The sequence below is a fragment of the Tursiops truncatus genome, chromosome 17 (assembly GCF_011762595.2).
Source record: "Tursiops truncatus isolate mTurTru1 chromosome 17, mTurTru1.mat.Y, whole genome shotgun sequence".
Lineage (NCBI taxonomy): Eukaryota > Metazoa > Chordata > Mammalia > Artiodactyla > Delphinidae > Tursiops > Tursiops truncatus.
Window position 1 is genome coordinate 77084931 of NC_047050.1, and position 18473 is coordinate 77103403.

Consider the following 18473-nt stretch of genomic DNA (forward strand, 5'->3'; position numbering starts at 1 on the left):
CCTCACTCCCCCTCAATGCAGTTGTGACTTTTCATGCTGAATTTAAACCCCTAGGCTGGCCAAGCAGGCTGGTCACCAGCTACTGCTTCCGACTCCCCACACGAGGTTCCTGGCCCATTGAGGCATCAGGAATCTCTGAATCCTGAGTCGAGGCCAGTCCACAAGGCCAGTGCAGAGGGGAAACAATCACCCGGTAGGGCCACGGTCTTCTCTCCAAGCTGCATTCTCCTAGGAAATACGTGTGTGTGATCCGGGTCAGGGAACACCACACCCTGTCTCCCCATGACTGCCGTACCAGCCGCTCTCTGCTTCCCTCTCCATGAAGATGACCACCTTTGGAGCCGGGCATCCTGGTCCCTCCTCTGGACAGGGGACCCAGGATTGTAGGCCCTTCTGGGAAACCTCTCGGCTAGAAATCAGAAACTTTGCTGAATGAATGGAGAAATGAGTAAAGAATGAGTGAAGGAAAGATGAAGATGATTGACAACCGAATGAGAAAGGTATTCTTGAGCAGGGAATAGATGCTTCATGAGGGCTGAGCATGTGAGGTGAGAAAAAGATGGAGCCTGCCCTCAGCCATTCAGCTTCCCCAAGCCGCTCTGACCTAAGACGGTGGCGGGTCACATCCTTCCTGGGCACCACGGCCCTCCCCCATTCCCCAGGGCCCTGAGCAGCACGTGGCCGCCAAGGAGCAACCCAAAGCTGGTCTGAGCCGGCCTCAGGACCGCCGACGTGCGGGCACTGCTATGGCCGTCATTAGTTTCAGGATTTTTGCTGTGGCTTCTTTGGGGACCAGGTTCTTTTTCACAGTCTCTGCTGGGAAGCTCAGATCCGGCTACAACCTGCACTCCGACAGGCTTCCAGCTTCGTGCTGACACTCAGATGTATCCAATCCCGTCTCCATCCTGGCCACGCCTTGCCTTTCCTTTCTTCTACCCTACCTCCTTCAAAATTATTTGAGTTTCTGATTCTCCTAGTTTGTACTACCTTAACTCTTTTATAAAAAAAATTTTTGTGTGTTGTGTATTTTATTTATCATTATTATTTTTGGCTGTGTTGGGTCTTGGTTGGTGTGTGGGGGCTTTCTCTAGCTGTGGTGAGTGGGGTCTACTCTGCGCTGTGGTGCGCCAGCTTTTGATCGCGGTGGCTTCTCTTGTTGCAGAGCAGGGGCTCTAGGCACGCGGGCTTCAGTAGTTGCAGCACGGAGGCTCCGTAGTTGCGGCACACGGGCTTAGTTGCTCCGCGGCACGTGGGATCTTCCCGGACCAGGGATCGAAACTCTGTCCCCTGCATTGGCAGGCGGATTCTTTCTTTCTTTTTTTTTTTTTTTTTTTTTGGCGGTACGCGGGCCTCTCACTGCTGCGACCTCTCCCGCTGCGGAGCACAGGCTCCGGACGCGCAGGCTCAGCGGCCATGGCTTACGGGCCCAGCCGCTCCTCGGCATGTGGGATCTTCCCGGACCGGGGCACGAACCCGCGTCCCCTGCATCGGCAGACGGACTCTCAACTGCTGCGCCACCAAGGAAGTGCCTACCTTAGCTCTTTCAGCTATCAAATGGATTTGGCGAGTCAACTTTCATACTTTCCCCATCCCTTGACCTCTGTTCACTGGTTCTGCCTGCTGCGTGCTCCCTGTCCTCGTCCGGCTGTGGGTCCTGATTCCACTGATGGAGCCTGGGGTCTCCCCAGGCAGCCCACGTGAGGACGGGGCACTCAGGAGGCACCGCAGGACAGCCCGATGGCGGCGTGTGTTGGGATTGTGAAGACCTAGAAGGGAAAGCCAGCTGTGAGGGCATGCCAGATGCTGCTTCCACTCCCCTTGACCTAAAAAAGAGACCCAAGTCTGCCACGTCTGTGGTACAGAGTCGTGAATCAGGTCGTGTGTGAACTCCACACGCAGCAGAGTCCAGAGCGGCCTGTGTTCTCCTGCAGGTTCTGTTCCCCACCCCTCCCCCCCACCCCCGAGGGTACAAATACCCCCGCCCAAGGTCTGCTCAACCTTGAACGGAGCATTCTGGTCCTCTCATTTTGTTCCAAATGTCCAGATTTTTATCTTTTTTATTGAACAATAAATTACCCCATAGACAATGTTCTCTGTCCATAAGCATTTAAATTAAACATTTATAACAGAGAAGATAAACTTTTAAATCCCAAATATTTCTAAACTAAATTATTACATTTTGATTAGTTCATCTGTTGAACAAGGAATTATAATAGGAATTTTTAAAATTCCTTGATCTGAACAGTAATAAAATCAGGACAAACGTTTATTTTGAAAAGAAAACGGCACTGTGAGGAAAATGGATAGGTTAGATCCTTATGTTACAAAAGAAGAGGGGCTGAAACATCAATAAACCATGTGTTTAAATCTAGAAGCTGGAGACAGAAAAATAAATTAAACCCCCCAAAAAACCAAAAAACAAAATTAAGCCAAAAATGTGATTTAGTGAAATAGGAAACCAAAATAAAATAGAGAAGATCTACAAAGTCAACAGACTAACAAGATGGTGACATTGGCAAGATTGAAAGTGGGAGTAAAGAGGAAATACAAATAAATGACAAAAATGGATGAAAGGGCCACATAGCGCTAATCACCCATTCGCACACAATTCTAGCAAAGGGACATGTGGACAACGAACGCAGCCTTGCGGGCCACACGAGGAGGCAGCAGGGCATTCCCGGGTTAGGGTGAATGCTCTACCTCTTGACTGTGTTGGTGGTTCTGTAAGTGTTTACCTTTGTCAAACTCACCGAACTGTCCACTTCAAAGGGGTGCTTTTTACTGGGTGTAAATCACACTTTAGGAAAGTTGATTGAACTATCACAAGAGAGTCATTGCATACCTCGATGGGATAGGTTTGAAGATTTAGATGCAATGAAGTACTTCCTAGTGAAAAATACAGATTACCAAACTCGACCCAAGTAGTAGAATTTCCAAGTTCCTTTTACAAAGGAAGCATAACACTGACAGCTAAACGTGACGATGATACTAAAAAGGAAATGACAGCATTTCTGTGGATCAGTGCAACAATCTTAAATAAAACAAACTATTAACAAACCAAATTCAATAGCATATTATACCATAACATGATTGTGTGCATGTATCAGCCCTGAAGCCAGGAACTTAACTGTATGAGGCAGTGCTGGATGCAGTCTCATGATGGTGCTGAACAAAAGGATCAGTACTTTCTAACATTGTATCTGAGACACAAGCAAATGGAAATAAGCAAGAGAAGACAACTAGAGGCATGAGAGCTGGGGAAAGTACAATCTCTGTAACTAACTTAATAGTATGTTTCAAAAACCCTAAAAGATCAATGATAAAACTAGCAAAGTCAATAAAATCATTCAATAAGGTAGTAGAATATGAAACTAAAATAAAAATTAATAGCCTTTTTTATACATGAGCAATAGCCACCTAGAGATTCGTGCTATAGCGGAAGAGAAGTTTTTATTTACAATTGTGGAATAGAGAGCTAATGCTTAAAAATAAATCTGACTGGGCTTCCCTGGTGGCGCAGTGGTTAAGAATCCGCCTGCCAATGCAGGGAACACAAGTTCGAGCCCTGGTCCGGGAAGATCCCACATGCCGCGGAGCAACTAAGCCTGTGTGCCACAACTACTGAAGCCTGGGCGCCTACAGCCCGTGCTCCACAACAAGAGAAGCCACCGCAGTGAGAAGCCCACACACGGCAGCGAAGAGTAGCCCCCGCTTGCCGCAACTAGAGAAAGCCCGCGCGTAGCAACAAAGACCCAGTGCAGCCAAAAAATAAATAAATAAAATTTTAAAAAATAAAATAAAAATATAAATCTGACTAAAAATATGCAAAATCTAAAGGAGGAAAATTCAACCAACTTCCAAGAGATGCAACAGTAGCCTCGAGCAATTGTAAAGACACTCCTTGTTCTTGGACAACTCCAAATATCATTAGAATGGCAGTTCTCTCAGGACTTCCCTGGTGGCCCAGTGGAAGACTCTGCACTGCCAATGCAGGGGGCCTGGTTCGATCCCTGGTCGGGGCACTAAGATCCCACGTGCCGCAACTAAGCCCTCACACCATAACTAGAGAAGCCTGCATGCTGCAACAAAGACCCAGCACAGCCTAAATAAACAAACAAAGAAATGTCAGTTCTCTCTAATTTATAAGATTTTTAATTTAATGTGATTACCATAAAAATAACTTTTTTTTCTTAAATGGGCAAGTTGAAAGACGTGTAAACAAAAACATTCAAGATCAGTTAGGAAAAAAATAAGTTGTGGAAGTAATAAGTACTAGCACAGGTTAAAACATAATTAAAAAAAAAGTTTAGGGGCTTCCCTGGTGGCAGAGTGGTTAAGAATCCACCTGCCAATGCAGGGGTCACAGGTTCAAGCCCTGGTCCAGGAAGATCCCACATGTCGCACAGCAATTAAGCCTGTGTGCCACAACTCCTGAGCCAGCGCTCTAGAGCCCATGAGCAACAACCACTGAGCCCGCATGCCACAGCTACTGAGTCCATGTTCTGCAATTACTGAAGCCCACGTGCCTGGAGCCCGTGCTCTGCAACAAGAGAAGCCACCACAATGAGAAGCCCATGCGCCGCAACCAAGAGTAGCCCCTGCTTGCCGCAACTAGAGAAAGCCCGCGCGCAGCAACGAAGACCCAACACAGCCATAAATAAATAAGCAACATGTCATTGTCGTGTGAATGGACAATCAAGTGACGTAGAATAGAAAGACCAGAAATACACCCAAGAACATATGGAAATTTAGTGTATGATAAAGGAGGATTCTCAAATCACTGGAGCAAAGATGAACCAAATGGATTAAAGACCTAAATGTAATACTGGATACTATAAAAGTCTTAGAGGAAAACGTAGGAAAAACACTCTTTGACATAAACCACAGCAAGATCTTATTTGACCCACCTCCTAGAGTAATGGAAATAAAAACAAACTTAAAAAATAAAATAACCAAATGCAACATAATTAAACTTAAACTAAAAATAAACAAATGGAACCTAATTAAACTTAAAAGCATTTGCACAGCAAAGGAAACCATAAACAAGACAAAAAGACACCCTCAGAATGGGAGAAAATATTTGCAAATGAAGCAACAGGCAAAGGATTAATCTCCAAAATATACACACAGCTCATGGAGCTCAATATCCAAAAAAGAAACAATGCAATTAAAAAGTGGGCAGAAGACCTAAACAGACATTTCACCAAAGAAGGGACATGGATGGCCAAGAGGCACATGAAAAGATGCTCAACATGACTAATTATTAGAGAAATGCAAATCAAAATGAGGTATCACCTCACCCCGGTCAGAATGGCCATCATCAAAAAGTCTACAAACAATAAATGCTGGAGAGGGTGTGGAGAAAAGGGAACTCTCCTACACTGTTGGTGGGAATGTAAATTGATACAGCCACTGTGGAGAACAGTATGGAGGTTCCTTAAAAAACTAAAAATAGAACTACCATATGACCCAGGAATCCCACTATATACCCTGCGAAAACCATAATTCAAAAGGACACATGTACCCTAATGTTCATTGCAGCACTATTTACAATAGCCAGGACATGGCAACGACCTAAATGCCCAACGATAGATGAATAGATAAAGCAGATGTGGTACATATATACAATGGAATATTGCTCAGCCATAAAAAGGAATGAAATTGGGTCATTTGTAGAGATGTGGATAGACGTAGAGACGGTCATACAGAGTGAAGTAAGACAGAAAGAGAAAAACAAATATCGTATCTTAACGCATATATGTGGAATCTAGAAAAATGGTGCAGATGAACCTATTTGTAAGGCAGGTATAGAGACGGAGATGTAGAGGATGGACATGTGAACACAGTGGGGGAAGGGGAGGGCGGGACGAACGGGGAGATTAGGTTTGACATAAATACACGACCATGTGTAAAATAGCTAGCTAGTGGGAACCTGCTGTATAGCACAGGAAGCTCAGCTCGGTGCTCTGTGACGAGCTAGATGGGATGGGGGTGGGTGGGAGGGAGGTCCAAGAGGGAGGGGATATAGGTATACATATAGCTGACTCACTTCACTGTACAGCAGAAACTAACAGAACATTGTAAAGCAATTTTACTCCAGTAAAAATAAATAAATAAATGGTTTGTGAACAAATAAATGAATACTTAGAAAAAGTCAAAATTGGATCTATACACACGCATCCATACATCATACATTAGAATGAAGTAAATAGTAAACAACCAAAACTATACGAACACCCAGAGAAATCACACGTGAATATCTTTATAACCCAGGTGTGGAAAACGTTTTCCTATGTAGAATTCAAAATCCAGGGCTTCCCTGGTGGCGCAGTGGTTGAGAGTCTGCCTGCCGATGCAGGGGACACGGGTTTGTGCCCCGGTCCGGGAAGATCCCACATGCCGCGGAGCGGCTGGACCCATGAGCCATGGCCGCTGAGCCTGTGCGTCCAGAGCCTGTGCTCCGCAACGGGAGAGGCCACAACAGTGAGAGGCCCGCGTACCGCAAAAAAAAAAAAAAAAAAAAAAAAATCCAAATGCAAGAAAAGAAAAGATAGACTAATTTGACTCTATACAAATATAAAGATTTTCCACACACACACTCCCCAGGGGATATAAATAACTCTGTAAACACTGAGGGTGGGGGAACAGGGCTAAAGCAAACATGAGTGATACATGAAAAACATTAACAAAAATGATATGAAATACCACTTAATCATAAGAAAATATGTTTGTCTCCACTTGTGAAGGTAATTCAAATTAAACAGGGAAGATGGTGCAGCCCCTGCTGTAGAGTGTGCTGTGCAGAATGTAGGGGGCTACACCGTCAGGGCCAGCCCTGGCTCAGAGTGAGATGGCTAGACCTCTCCCACTGAATGCAGCTATAAACCCAGAATGAAGCACACGGAGAAGCTATATGAGGACTCCAAACAGAAAATAGTAGCAGAAAGATTGGGGAATAAGACAAAACTTTGAAGTACCACCAAATGTGTGGTAAGTTTCCCCTTTTCATTTCCTCTGGTATTCTCTAGACTTGACTCAAGACAGCCCACATCTTTTTTTTTTTTAACCACACTGCACAGCTTGCAGGATCTGAGCTCCCTGACCAGGGGTTGAACCTGGCCCTGGTAGTGAAAGCACCCGGGTACTAACCACTGGACCACCAGAGAATTCCCAAAACAGCCCACATTCTGAAAGTGAATACCAGAACATGGACAGAAGAGGTCCATTAGGACCCCTCTTGGACTCACTTAATGAGTGGGAAAGGCAGCAACTTCAGCAGCTCCCAACAGAGCCTGCAGGTACCTAAAGTTCTGAGAGAAGGAAACTGGCCCCTCCAGTCAGAGGATCTGTGATCTCAGGATGATGGGGTAGAACCCATTGACCTTCTTCTCTCTACATCTTCCCACCTCATGGCCCCAGATGTGGTTGTAGGGGTGGGAACTGTGCAGCTCTATGGAAGAACTAAGCTGCAGCTTTCTGACTAGATGACTGAAAAGCGGAACTGCAAGTTACTAGAAAGTGCCGGAGAGACCGCAGGGAGCGAGAAGCTTGGGAAAGAAATCCCATGAAGACGTTTATGAAAACCCAGGCTCATTCTGAGCTGTGCATACATGGAGTTGGCCCTGAGAAACATAAACTATAAGAACTGATCTATGGGACTGACCTCCACCAAGGTATCAGATTGGCCACTGTGTCCACCACAAAGCCTTTGAAAACTGAACTGTCATAGAAGCCACAACCCACATAAGGTTGATCTTCACTTGAAGCATAAACCCAACCAGGTAGATTGCCTGCTAAGACAAAAAGATTAACATCCTCCATAAGATGGAAATAAGATTCAGCCTCTCATAACGCAAAATTCAAAATATCCAGGATATAATCCAAAATTACTCTTTGTACAGAAGATCAGGGAAGACCTCAACTAGGAATTATCACACAGAGTCTTTAAAGCACTTATTTAAAAAATACTCCAAGAACTAAGGGCAAACACTCTTGGGATGGATGGAAAGATAAGTCTCAGCAAGGAAGTAAAACATATAAAGAATAACAAAATGGGAATTGTAGAACTGAAAACTACAATAACAAACATAAAATACTTTCCAGTGGGCTCAATAGCAGAATGGAGATGAAAAAAGAAAGACCCAACTTGAGGATACATCACAGAATCTGAACAACATAAATAAAAGATTTTTTTTTTTAATGAACGGAGTCTAGGGGAAATACCAAAAAGTCCAGTATCGTGTAAGTGTTGCCCTAGAAGGAGAGGACAAAGAATGGAGTACAGGAAAAATGCTTGAAGAAATAATGACTCTGCTAACTTTCTAGTTTTGAAGAAAGACATAAAACTATAGACTCAAGAAGCCCAGTGAATTCCTAACAGGAAGAATCCAAAGAAATACACACTTGAACCTATCATAATGAACTGCTTAATCCATTGATGGTGTCACAAGTCAGGATTCTCTGTGTGGGAGAAACAAAAAGTACGGGGAGCGGGAGGAGACAGGAAATACAATGGTGACTGGAGACGTATAAGCATGAATATATATCATCTGCGCGAAACATCCTAGTAGGAATAAGCATACATTGGTCCAGATCTTGGTTTTTAAATACAATAAAATGACATTTCCTTCTCAATGGAATCTGAACCGTTTTAATAAATAGGTAATCCCAGAGTGTGGATAGGAGAAAGAAAGTAAAATGCAGTAGAATTCCAACTAATCAATGTAGAGAGAACGATGGAAATACATAATCACCATTTGGCGAAAAGCCACAGTAATCATTGTTTGTGGGGCTCCTCAATCTGGAAAAGGGGGGCCTACAGGGTCCTGACCCAGAGGATTGGCAGGGGATGGAGGCTGCAGCCATCAGTGCCCCTCCTGAACTTTGAGCTCCTGTCAGGAGTCCACAGTGGGGACACGGCCCTGGGGTGGGGTCTCTGGTGGTCCTTCCCAAAAGGCCTGGCCATGACTATGGGGGTCCTGGGGGTTGTCTTAGGCACCAGAGCAGGCTCTGTGTGTGAGAGAGAGAGTGAATGCGTGTGTCAGAGAGCATGTGTGTGACTTGCAGTGTGAGTGTGTGTCACTACAGGGCAAACACCTGGCAGGTACCACCTTGGTTACAAGGGACCAAAGCCAACATCACCAGTGAGTCAGCATCCCATGCCCTCCTCATACGATGTGTTGAGAAGGACACAACCACATTTCCGAGATATTTTTGCTAAAATGCGTCAGCTGAATTTAATCATGAATAAACAAGCCCAAATGAAGAGACTTTCTACAAAACAGTTGGCCATCACTCTTCAAAAGCGTCGAGGTCCTGAAAGAAATCAAGACGGAGGCCTGCTCCAAATCAAAGGGACCTCAGGAGACACGACCAGCAGGTGGGGCATGAGGTTGGGTCGACGGTGGGCAGGAGGAGGGCGAGGGGCACCGGGCAGAATCGCATAAGGCCTGTGGACTAGATAATAGTTTTGCATCAGTGCTAACTTTGTCATTTTGATCGTTGTACTATGGTTATGCGTGATGTTAAAAGTTGGAAAATCTGTGTAAAGGGTTGTATAGTATAATTCTATACTTAGTATAATTCTTTAAAAAGTTGCAAAGTTGTTTGCAACTTTTTTATAAATCTGAAATTATTCCCAAATGAAAAGTTTAAGCTATGAGCCTCTTCACAGAATATTAGTCTTTATTGTTCTTTCATATAAGTAGAGAAGGATATAAATTTTGCCCAAACTATCACCCTTCACTGCATCCCAAACATTTTGAGAAGTAGTATTTTCCTCATTCATCAATTCTGGGTCTTTAAAAAAATATTTAAGACATCCTCTTCTAAAAAACTGTGCTAGGGACTTCCCTGGTGGTCCAGTGGTAAAGAATCCACCTTCCAATGCAGGGGACGCGGGTTCATCCCTGGTCGGGGAACTAAGATCCCACATGCCTCGGGGCAACTAGGCCCTCAAGCTCAACGCACCTCAATGAGAGAACAGAAAATTGGCACGCCACGACGAATCCCACGTGCCTCAACGAAGATCCCGGGTGCCGCAGCTAAGACCTGACGCAGCCAATAAATAAATAAATAAACAGATTAAAAAAAAAAAACTGTGCTCATTTGAAATGTGTTTCTTCTTCATTTCTACATGTGAAAAGATTGTATTTATCTTTTTTGTTATTGACTTCTAACTTAATTGCATCTAAGTCAGAGAATACAGTCCTGAGATATGACATGAAGAGTTTTAAGAAATGATAAAATCTGGACACTTTAAACAAATTCAAAGCACTGGAAGGTCTTGTTCAAGTCTCAGTTCCAACACCTGAGTGCCAGGGGCAGGGCTGTTTAATTACCGCCACAGAGAGAGTGCCTGAGGGAGCCCGTTGGGCTGTTAGTTTTATGGAACATGAACTTAATACGATGAACTGCCCTTTCTCACCCCATTCCTTGGCCACCCTCTTTCAGGCGCGCAGGGTTTCTGGGTCACCCTCTCAGCCACGTGGACCCTACAGGCCTTCCCCCATGTCCTCCACAGTGTGGAGCTCCCTCCCTGCTGCATGGGGTCTGTTACACCAAAAAAGTTGCATCAGAGCTGCCAGCTCAGCCTGAGGCTGGCCGAGGTGCGTGGACCCACAGGTGGGGAGACCAGGTCCCCACCCCCTTCTCCCCCAACACCCAGCTGTGACTCAGCTTCCTCCCCCTTCCTGGGCCTCAGGGGCTGCCGACTTAAGAACTCCAGGAAGCCTTCCCAAGAGCGGGGTTGATTCTGACTCGGAAGGTGTAGGAGAGGGGGGTCAGGTGAGGGTCCCGGGATCAGAACCCACGTCGGGACAGAGGACCAGAGAAGCTAGGAGGACATATGCAAACGGGATCAAGGGTGTGCGCCGGGGTGTGAGACCGAGGGAGAGGGGAGGAGAGCGGGAGTCAGAGGTGCCCAGACCAGGTTTGGGGGGCAGGGCTCTGTGTCAGGCTCTTTCTCTGCCTCCCCCCACTCACGCCTGACTGACCGCACCACGAGAGGGGTCCTCCTCGTCCTGCGGTGGGCCCCGGTGTGTGCAGATAGAGGTGAGGCCAACAGTGGCAGAAGGGAAGGCCTGGTGGGTTCTTCAGTGAGGGAAGGGCTGCGTGGGGCGTTTGCTCATGTGTGTGTGTGTGTGTGTGTGTGTGTCTGTGTGTGTGTCTGTGTGTGTGTGCACGTGCGTGCGCAAGCTCCCCCGAGCCAGCAGGGAGGTGGGGGTGATGACGTCAGCCTGCAGGTGTGAGTGTCTGACCTGGGTCCCAGGAGGCACTTGTCTGGGGGGGGGCGGGGGGTGACACTTGGGGCTCTGCGAGCCCATGGGCACCAAGGGGCTTCAGCGGGCGGTGGTGTGCCTGTCCCCGGGTGTGCCCTGAGTGAACTCTGCTCTGTCCCCACCTCCCCCCAGACCGCAGCCTGCACTGCTACCACTGCTTGCAGGTCAACACCACCTCTCGCTGCATAAAAGCTGCGTGCACCCCGATCGTGCACTTGCTTTGTCACTCCTACGAGGTGGTCTTCCAGGTGGGTGCGTCCAAGGCTGAGCTCAGCTGCCCGGCCCAGTGGTCCCCGGGCTGCTCCCTCCAAGGGGGCTCCGCACCATGAGCTGGGTCGGGCGTCTCCCCCTCCGTGGACCCGATGTGTGGCTGCTTCCCTCCGTGTAAAGCTCACGGGAACATCCCAGGATGAAGGAGGGAGTGACCTGAGTGACCTCAGGAGGGGGTGCTCTGGAGGGAACATCAGGTCAGGGGGCCAGGAGGCCTTCAGAGCCACACAGAGACCTCTCCACTTTCACTGGGCTCAGGGGGCTGTCACTGCTCTACCTTCCTGGCGGCTCCCCCTCGGGGTCCTCTCCCTGCCTCTGCTCTGAAGGAAGTGAGCCCAGGGAGCACGTGCCCCTTGGAGAGGCTGGTCCCGGCCTACGTTCCTCCCGTCCGCTCTCACCTGTCCTTCCATCTCTACTGTCCTGCGGGGTGGGTTTGGGGGTGACAAGGACCCCTCAGGGTGAGCCCAGGAGGAGGGGGCAGGATGCCGGGAGCTGCTGGGCCCTCAGGCCCCAGCTTCCTGCTCCAACCTGCCCAGCATTCCTGGGAGATGGACCCTCAGGCCTCCGCAGGGGTTCTAAGTTGTGCTCCAGCTGGAAAGCCTCCTTCTGAGGTTGGGTCTCTCCCACCACACCCAGTGACCCTTTCTCCTACTAGGGGGCTGTTTGGTGATTTTCTTTCCCTTTGTGGGTTGTCAGAAGGGAGACCTGCAGACAGGCCCAGGCAGACACGCATCTAAACGTCTCCGTCACGCACAAGTGAGGACTGGGCCGAGCCTGGGTCCAGGTGCCTGCAGGTGCGGGGAAACCCCCTGCTTCCCTAAGCTCCGCACGCACCCGCTCCCACAGCACGTGCGGGAATGGGGGCTGCAGGGGCTCCCCGAAGGCTCAGGACCGGGGACCCACGGAGTCTGTGTGCCGTCGGGGATGCCCGGCCTTCCTCGCTGCCCAGAGGCCTGGCTGGGAGCAGGCTCAGGCTCGGAAGAAAAGAGGCTGATCACCAAGAGCTGCACGGGCTCCTGCGTCATCAACAACCCTCCTGAGTTGGAGCTGATGCCCGCGGAAAACGTCAGCCACAGCGGGGCCGGGTGCTGCCCTCGCAGCCTGGGTAACGTGATTGCCAGAGCCAGCGCCCGGGCCCCGCGAACTGGGCTCCTGATCAGCCTGGGGCTCGACCTCCACCAGGTGCTGCCGTGAGGACCCTCCTTCCTGCCCTCGCCCAGGCTCCAGGGCGCCTCGATGATGGTCCCCACCCCGACCCCTCCCTCTTTGTGGCCTACCCTCTGAGATGAGGGTCCCCGATGGGGGAAGGGCAGACTCACTGCCGCCTAGCCTGGCAAGTCTGAGAACCGGCCCAGGCCCACCTGTCCTCCTGGCCCCGGCATTCTGCGGTCCACTCCAAGAGGGCTTCTCCCCGACAAGCGCCAACCCTGTCCCTTCTGTGCCAGTGAGGTGGGTGGGGACAGTTGTCCCCCACATGGACCCTGCAGTTCACGTCCCCCAGGGAAGCCTGACTGGCAATGGGGACATGGATCGATAAAGCAAAAACAAGCAAGGAACTGAGTGATGAGTGGATGTCGGGTGGAGATGGGCGAGGACTGAAGCACACTGAATAAATTAATGAGGAAGGAGGCCTTGAGGGGTGGGGAAACAAGGCGTGAGTGACAAAGCCGTGGGAGAGCCCTCAGTGAAGATGTGACAGCAGCGAAGGGGGGCCTCTCACTTAGCTGGAGGCCTCTGAGCCAAGCCCCTTCGTCCCTCACCTCACCCCCCAACCACACCCCACCCCAAGTCTCCCTGACCTCAGAGCACCCAGGTCACGGTCCTGACCAGTCGTGGGCCCTGGGTGCTGTCCCAACGAGGCGACTTGAGCCGACGTGTCCACCATGAGGCACTGCTGGAATCTTGGGCTCCAGCCACACGGCGGGAGGCGAGCAGGCACCCATCCACCCACAGGGGCTGAGTCCTAACAGCCTGGGTTCTGGAGACAGCTGACCCATGGACAAATACGGCTAGAAAAGATGGTTCGGTTTACCTCGTAAAGGTAACAGAATCGCTCATCTTGAGTGATGATTGTGAAGGGCACCCCACATTCACTGCTGTAGCCCCTGGTTTAGAGCAGCTGCTCGGATGTCCCGGTGCTCTCCCCCGTGGGCCGTCCCCACGGCCCAGCCGGAGCCTGAGGGGCGGGAGCAGTGTTTGCAAATGGCCTGCGGCAGGTCCGAAGTCACAGCTGTTTGTTCAGTGCGGGAGAGCAGGATAGGACAGGTCAGAGGGCACCGGGCACTGTCTGGTCAGCGTTGCAGTGCGAGTGGTCTGCCAGTTCTGTCGAGGAGGTTGTGTACTCGCACACGCGTGTGTGTGTGTGTGTGTAAGCGTGATCTGTAAGGCCAAGTGTCTCTGATTCTTGGAAAGGTCAGAACCTTTCGAGATCCAGGGGCCGGAGACCGCGGAGCCGCCACCCCACGTTCCTCCAATTACTCTCACATTCACCTCTCAGTCCAGCAGAGAGTCCTGCGCGTGGCGACCACTCCCTCACACCACAGCTGCTCCCAGCCCCGGGGTGTCCCGGGTTACCTCCCAGCAGATGGAGCCCCTGGTGACCCTCGTGTGGTGGCCCCAGATCTATTGGTGCCCGCGGTCCGGCTTGTCCTCCCGGGGCCTCGTGTGTCGCATGTGAAGCTCTGGCTTCGGATGAGTCACAGACGAGTGTGGGGGAGGGGAGTGGCTCTCCAGTCCCCGTTCCCGCAGGTGCTGAGGCCCTCCCCTGTCCCATCCACTGCGGCCAGACCTCCCCCCACCCCTCTCGGCCGCAGAAGGTCCTGGGCACTGCAGCCCTTCCCCCACCACGAGGGCCACATCTGGGCACCGGCCAAGTCTCCACGGCTGAGTCCCAGCAGGACACAGCCAGGGCCCAGAACTGGCTTCTACACCAGGCGGAAGATTCTCACAGACGAAAGAGCTGGTTCCCAGAGCTGCAGGGGCGTCTGCAAGGTCACAGGTCACATTTGTCCCCCAGGCACACCTGAGCCCCATCAGCCTCGGTCTGTCCGCTTCCCAGAAGGTGACGCTCGCATCCTGAGGCACCCTCATGGCGAATCATGTGCGGTCCTTGAGAGAACCAAGAAAATAGCCGGAAAGCACTGTCTGGGGTCTGGGGCTCAGGAGGGAGCCCTGTTTGAGAAAGGCTGTGTGGGTCATGAAGCCGGTTTAGAGGTAGCAACCACTACAGAAAGCAACACGCATGCACGTAAAAATATCACATGAGCGTTGTTCATGAAAGTCCTGCGCAGACACGTACACGAAAGGGGATTGAATGTGTGTATTTTGGTTTTCGTCTATAAATGTTGTGTTTATGGACATGTTGGCAGGGCGTGGGGTGTTTTCCTGTCTGTCTGTATATATGGCTACATACGTGCTTATCTTTCTTTTTCGCTTCGAGTGCCAGGAAGCTCAGATCCCTATTTGCACCACCGCCATCAAGCATGTAAATCTCTAGGCTAGTCATGTTTGCATGTTTCATTGTCACACACCAGTTAACTTTCTTCCTTTTTCTTTTTTTTTAGGCGGGCTCCTTAGTTGTGGCATGCAAACTCTTAGTTGTGGCATGCATGTGGGATCTAGTTCCCGGACCAGGGATCAAACCCCGGCCCCCTGCACTGGGAGCCAGAGTCTTAACCACTGCACCACGAGGGAAGTCCCCCTGTCAACTTTCTTTTTCCCCCTCCTTCTTAGACTCTTCAAGTCTCTTGTTCTCAGATCTGTGATGTCTTCGTCCCCTCCTGGCCCTGTTTAGTTCTCTGCGTAAAGCTCAGTCTGGAAAGAGGGCCTATTCTAGCTCCTCCCCAGGTAGAGGCCGTAGCCTGCGATGGGCAGCCCGTCTGACTTTCCCCTGCCACCTGCTGAAAAGGTACAAATCAACCAGAGGATATGAGTGGAACTAGAATTAGATGGCAAATAACTGGGGCATCAAAAATATTCCTTGCCCACTTTTCATGCCCTGAGAAATTGACCAAATCCTCTAGAATTTAGGGCTTCCCCATGTGCGATATCTCGTGTTGTAGGAGAGTTTGCTATTGTCAATTCATTGAAATAAGAGAGGACAGTTCGTTGTATTAAGTTCATGTTCCATAAAACTAACAGCCCAACGGGCTCCCTCAGGCACTCTCTCTGTGGCAGTAATTAAACAGCCCTGCCCCTGGCACTCAGGTGTTGGAACTGAGACTTGAACAAGACCTTCCAGTGCTTTGGCTTTGTTCAGTGTCCAGATTTTATCATTTCTCAAAAGTCTTCTTTATCTCATATCTCAGGATCATAGTCTCCAACTTAGGGAAAGTTAAGTTAGAAATGAATAACAAAAAGATAAATACAATTTTAACACATGTAAAATTCTAAAAAACACATTTCAAATTAACACAGACTTTAAAAAGAGAGCATCTGAAATATATATATTTTTAATACCCAGAACAGACGAATGAGGAAAATACCACTCCCTAAAATGTTTGGGATGCAGTGAAGGGTGATAGTTTGGGCAAAGTTTATATCCTTCTGTACTTACATGAAAGAACAATAAAACTATTCTGTCGAGAGGCTCATAGTTTAAACTTTTCATTTCTTGCAGTGCAGATATGCTGGCAATGAATTCTCATACTTTTATTGTATCAAAAAAGTATTTATTTCACCTTCCTTCTTGAAGAATACTTTCACTGGATATAGAACTCTGGGAAAATCAATTTTTACCTCAGCACTTTAAAGATATTGTTCCACTGTCTTCCAGCCTCAATTTTTTTGATGGGAAGTCAACTGTTAATTGTGTTGTTGTCTCTCTGCTTAGTCAAGGGTGTTTTCCTCTGCCTGCTTTCAAAATTCTCTTATCTTTGGTTGTCAACAGTTTGACTGTGTTGTGCCTAAATGTAGTTTTTTCATATTTATACTACTTGGGATTTGTTGAGATTCTTAAATCTGTAATTTTATGCCTTACATCAAATACGGAAAAATTTTCACCATTATTTCTTCAAACAATTCTCTTCTTCTTTTTTCAGGAACTCCTGTTACATTTATGTGAGCTTTTTTAATATTGTTCCACAGTTCCTTGAGGCTTTGTACATTTTTTTCCTGTCTATCTTTTTCTGTGTATTCTTCATATAGGTTAACATGTATTGTTTTCTCTTCAAGTTACTAACTCTTCTGTCACTTCTGATCATCTGGTAAGCCCAGCTTGTGAAATTTTAGTTCAAATATTTTTCTCTTTTTAGTTCTTTCAATCCTGTTATAGTTTCTATTTCTCTGTTCAGGTTTCCTATCCCTTCATTCATTACAAGCATATTTTCCTTTATACCCTTGTACGTAGTTATAATGAGTGTACACACACACACACACACACACACACACACATGCTCACACTCACGTGAATACCCACATATACACACACCTACACACATGCATACACCCATACACATATACACACTCACATAAATATACACATATATACACACATTCACACATACATGCACACACACACATATGCATAATTGTAACACACACTCGTATATACATGGAAAGGAAGGGTTAACAGCTGGTTGCAACCCTCCCTCCCTCCCCTCGGGATGCCTTGGAGAAGGAGAAAAATATAAAGAGAGGAAAAGGAAGCCACCAGGCAAATGTCCTTGTGGACTTACTGCTCAGATCTCCTGGTGTTCTTACTAGCAGACAAAGGAGTGTCCTTAGCTTGGCCTGCCTCAGCTTATGATAAACACATCTGGATCTGTGGGGCACGGCCCTGGGAAGTGTCAGATTCTCCCCTGAGGTTATTGGCGTTTGAAGGGCAATGTTTCACAATGGAAACAACCAGTGTTGGTGTCGGCCTCACACACCACCAAGCACTCCTCAACCTGGACCCCAGTGAGGGAGGCATCACGGGGAGGATGGCTAGGTACTCGTGCTGCCCTGCATCTCACAGCGAACTGGACAATCCAACTCCTGTGCTACCTCTGGCTGGTGCTGTGAGTAGGATTGGGTTTTTTATGATGACAAGAAAAAAGAGTGGGAAAACCAAGGCACTGGGAGCCAGGATTCCTGAAAACCCATCCTTGATACAGAACAGTGCAAGTCTTGAGGCAGCTACAGAGAACAGGTCCTGCCAATGGCAAACAGAGGAGATAGACCCGGATCCCATGGAGCTGCCCAGGGGACAGACAGAGGGACATTAGGAAGAAGAGTCTATTCTCTGGCTGCTGTTAGTAGGTAAAAGCTAGACCTTTAGAGGAGCTGGGACAATCGGAAAGAAGCCGACCAGTTTTCTAGTCAACAGAAAGTCTTTTCTCTTGTGACCAGTTAAACAGATGCCACAGTCTGGTGAAGAGTAATTCAATTAAGAGCACTGATTACTCAGAAACCCATGCTGTGGTCGACGACCGTGCCAGGTAACCGTGGAATCCCACAGGTGTTCCACGAAAGAGGAGGATGCTTTGGGGAGAAGTAACAGCAGAAGTCCGATGACTCTTTATTGGTGCTTTCACAGTGGGAGGGGTGAGTACATCACTAATTCTAGACGCCGGTGAACGGACGTGATTATTTGGGTTGACAACCTATCTCCACAGGGCTACAAACTTTTGTGAGCAACACTTCCAGGTGGTGTAACTACTAAGGTGCTGCAGTGGGTGACGGGCAGGGGGTGGGGGTGGGGGTTACCCTGCCTGCTGCCCTACCCGCTCACAACCACACATGACGGGCTTCACGATGAACAGGGAGACACACCTGCTTAATGCCATTGATGGGACATGAGGGATGCTGTGGTAAAGGCGGTTTCCTCATCTCAGGAACTGATGCAACCTGACTGCTGGGGGCCACGAGGCGTGGTGGGGACAAGATGCACGCTAACCAAGACAGGCGCCCACTGGCACCAACGCAGCTGCTAAGCACAAGGCT